At 56.1% G+C, this 3,801-nt stretch overlaps 1 non-coding gene across 1 annotated transcript; it reads left to right on the top strand.

Moving 5' to 3' along the window:
- Positions 1–303: 303 nt before the first annotated feature.
- On the top strand, positions 304–375 carry TRNAQ-CUG (transfer RNA glutamine (anticodon CUG)). Its single transcript has one exon. It is a non-coding gene; the product is annotated as a tRNA-Gln (tRNA).
- Positions 376–3,801: the final 3,426 nt, after the last annotated feature.

Here is a 3,801-nt window from a genome sequence, read left to right on the forward strand (position 1 = left end):
GAAGGTACTCTGTGAGGTTCAATGTTGAAGAGGTTAAGCTGGAAACTTCATAAGCAGGTCTAATTAGGCGAAACCAAGATTCTCACAGGTTACCAGCCTGGGTCTTGTAAGAGAGGGCATGCCAGGCTTGCGCAAAGAGCTCTGGCACTCCCTTGAAAGCTCCTGTGAGTAGAGAGTGCCCGGTGGCCCTGGAGGAAGGCTGCACTTGGTGATGGCCAGGGAGACGGAGAGACTGCCAGGCTCAGCCAGGAGCCTATGGCTCAGCGAGGGTGGCCACAGGGGAAAGGCAGCATCTGTCCAGGTGGTCCCATGGTGTAATGGTGAGCACTCTGGACTCTGAATCCAGCGATCTGAGTTCAGATCTCAGTGGGACCTCAAGCTTTTGGCTCCCTCAGGGCTTTCCTCAGCATGCTTACACCTTATCCCCTTGCCTTGCTGTTGGGTCAGTTGTTTAATGCCCTCTGATCTTCCTTCCTTTCTGTGCTCCCAGCCCAGGGACTGACATCCGTGCCCCTTCTCCTGCCCTGTGCCCACCACACCTCTGCAGCTTTCCTGAGCGCTGGCCCCTGTCCCCTCTCTGCTCCTGTGTTCTTGATGGCTGCTGCTGGATGAGGGCATCCAGCAGTGGCTGAGAGAATCACACATCACCTGAGGTGGAGATCATGCAGTGCAAGCCGGGCTCAAAGCAGGGTCAAGTCGAGGACGTTTTTCATGGCCTTGCCTGGCTGGATGTTGGACATCTCCCAAGAGGGAGGATCTCCAAGCTCCTGGGCAACCGTTTCCCATCTTTGCCCACCACTGTGTGTGACATTCCTTGTCTTTCCAGCCCTGTCCATTGCTTCTTGTTCCATCCATTTCTCTGAGGCTTTTCTGTCTTTCTCTTGCCCGCTTGCTTAGGTTTGGTGCGCTGGTATCAGGCCAGGGAGCTCCACCCACAACTTGCAGTGCCCCATGCATGGGGACAGACTCACTGTCATGGGAGAGAGCAGGTTCTCCCACCAGGGCAGGGAGGAGTGAGCGAGCGACCACGTGCTGCCTAGATGCCAGCTCGGCTTAAACCATGACATCCTTGCAGAGGTGTTGGCCAGCTGAGGGGGGAGGAGGACAAACCACCACGAGTCTCCAGCTATGCTGCACAAAGTCTTTAATGAGAAGGAGGAAATGTAGTGGCACAGAACAGAGACCAAGAAACACGGCGGCAGGGTTCAGGGAGGCACAGAGAATGGCCCATTTCCCAAGGACAAGCTCCACACACAGCGCTTGCCTTTTCTCATTCGGCTTTACCTGGTGGCAATCGCAGCCCACCAACACCAGTCCCTAACTCCGGCACCCTCCCCCGTCAGCAGGAGGCTCAGCAAAGCAGAAGAGAACGAGCCCTTTCTCAAGGAGCTCAGAGCAAAGCAGAGCAGAGGAGGCAGGGCGAGGCCTGCCGTGCAGCGAGGAGCAGTGAGCACAGGTCCCTCCTGCCAGGTGGGACGAGGACACGCAGCCCGTCTGCAAGCCGTGGCCACGCTCCTGCTGCTGCAGGGTCCTGTCTTCCTTCCGCTCCAAGGGGATGATCTGCCGCTTCAGCAGTTCAGACTGCAGCGGGGGGAGGCAGGCACAGCCCTGAGCCCCCCAGACCAAGGGAGCCCCCAGAAGAGATGGGAACCCCCCCGGCGCTGAGGGAGCTCCCAACAGCAGCGGACAGAGAGGATCCCACGGCTGTGCTCTGAGGGAAAGAGGTGAGGATGGGGCCCGGCAGGGTCACCACCACCGGAGAGGCCTGGATGGCCACCGTCGAGTCAGCGCAGCGGGCGACACAGGGCTCACTGCAGCTGCTTGCAAGTGGGGTTGGGCCAGAGGTGCCGCAGGGGCATGGGGGACAGGGTCTGAAGCAAGACATCTCTCGGAGAGGGAGGCAAACCTGAAACACGGAGCAGGCAGTGAGCACGAACCTCAGTATCAGTCTGTCTTCTTCTCCTCAGCTCTCTCTCTGGACACACTTTGGTTTCTGAACACCCAGTGTGCCTACATCTCCCACGGCCCTCATTGTGCCCTCCGAGTTGCATGGCACAGGAAGGCTGACCCACTTTGGGAACAGGAGCCAGCACAGTGGGTTTAAAGCACCTGTGGAAAGACTGATCATACCCCATCTCCAGAACAAACATTGCTGCATTGCAGAAAGCACTGGATGCACTTGGCCATTTCGTTAGAGACCATCTACTGCAGGTGCAAATTCTGGTGGGCAGACCTCCCTGCAGTTGAGGCCCATTGATCCCCTTCTGCTTGAAAGAAATCCCCTCTTCCCAGCCCTCCTCAGCCACCCCCACCAAAAGGGAAAGGAGGTGACAGCCCTGAAACCGTTCTGTTGCAGGGCCAAGCTGAGGCAGCCCAAGTATCAACCTGAGTAGCCACCATGACAGCAGTTCAGCCCACAGGGAAGATGGAGCGGACTCAGACTTACCTGTTCCTCGAGGAAAGGGAGGCCAGAGAGCAGGATGCGGGGCCATGGAGGAGCGCGGCTTTTATGCTGTGTCCCAGAGCCCCGCGGGGCCACAAACATTCCTTGCTCATGAAGCATCTACACACCTAGTAGTTGCCGCTTGTCAGCCTCACTGGTGATTAAGCCCTTGCCTCTTTCACCTGAAATGTTGTGCTCCCGCTGTATACCACCAGGTATACATCAAATGGTGGTGGTATACGTCAAATGCTGGTGGTATACATACCACCGAACATCAAAACGATTCATCCGTGTCTCAGCTTCATAAGGCCAATCAACTCGGAGGTCTCAGGCTAGCGGGCAAGGAGATTTTGAGTGGGTTTGCGTAGTATGGATTGCCTTTGTCACTTTGCCTTCTTCATGGTGAGCACGGCCACCAGTCATGGTCAAATTCAGCTATGAGGGACACCTCAAGTCAGCTCTCAAGTGCTTTCAGTGCAGGCACTCAGGCTAACCCTGAGAGACATTTCTCCAATGGGTCATCGTAGACACACGGGACACTGTGAGTATGTTCAAGCAGAACGTCAAGACTGCACAATCCCGTATGGGAGAAGAGACTCATCTCACCAGGGATGTGCCAAAGCTCAACGGCAAGGAAATTCTGTTGTGGGCTGGAAGGAAGCCCCCTGCGGGCAGGAGTGACAGCCACGAGGATGATCAGAGATGCCTGTGTCCTTCCCTGAATGAGACCCACACCGGAATTGACCTGTTTGCTCAGCAAGTTCATCCCAGAGGCCCAAGGCCTGGATGGCCTGCTTCTGAGGAGTAGGTCAGGGCAGGGAGCCAAAAGCTCACAGCCCTTCGTCCTGGGTCAGGGATGGGTGGCCCATTCCATGCATTTCAGATTTCAAAGGGACAGTGCATCAGTCTCCCAGAGCACCTGGGAGTCACGGTGATGTGGAAGAGTTGGGAAAAACCCTGAACTCCAGGCCAACATGAGTCACCCTGCTGTGGAATTCAGGGGACACGGTGGCCCTGCCTCAGGCAGGACCAGGAATACCAGAGCTCACAGCCTCATTTCTCCAAAAGTTCTGCTTTTGTCAAGGGCATTTCCACACAGTTTAGCACCATTCCCGAAACAACTAGTACTTCTATGCAATCTTGTACTGCTGCTGCCTTCCAAGGCCTTGCCTTTTGGTGGCTGCTCCAGGGCCATGAGACTCAGTGCACCCCAGAATAATGAAGGTTGGAATGGACCCTGGAAGTCCTCTTGTCCTCTGCTCCGAGCAGACCAAACTTCCCAGGTTCCTCAGGAAACTCTAGGCCTTGTCCTGTTGACTTCCTGAAACATTGCCGCTGAACGGTCAGGTTCTCTGTCT

This window comes from Gymnogyps californianus, unplaced genomic scaffold (genome assembly GCF_018139145.2).
Source record: "Gymnogyps californianus isolate 813 unplaced genomic scaffold, ASM1813914v2 HiC_scaffold_87, whole genome shotgun sequence".
In the NCBI taxonomy this organism is placed as follows: Eukaryota; Metazoa; Chordata; class Aves; order Accipitriformes; family Cathartidae; genus Gymnogyps; species Gymnogyps californianus.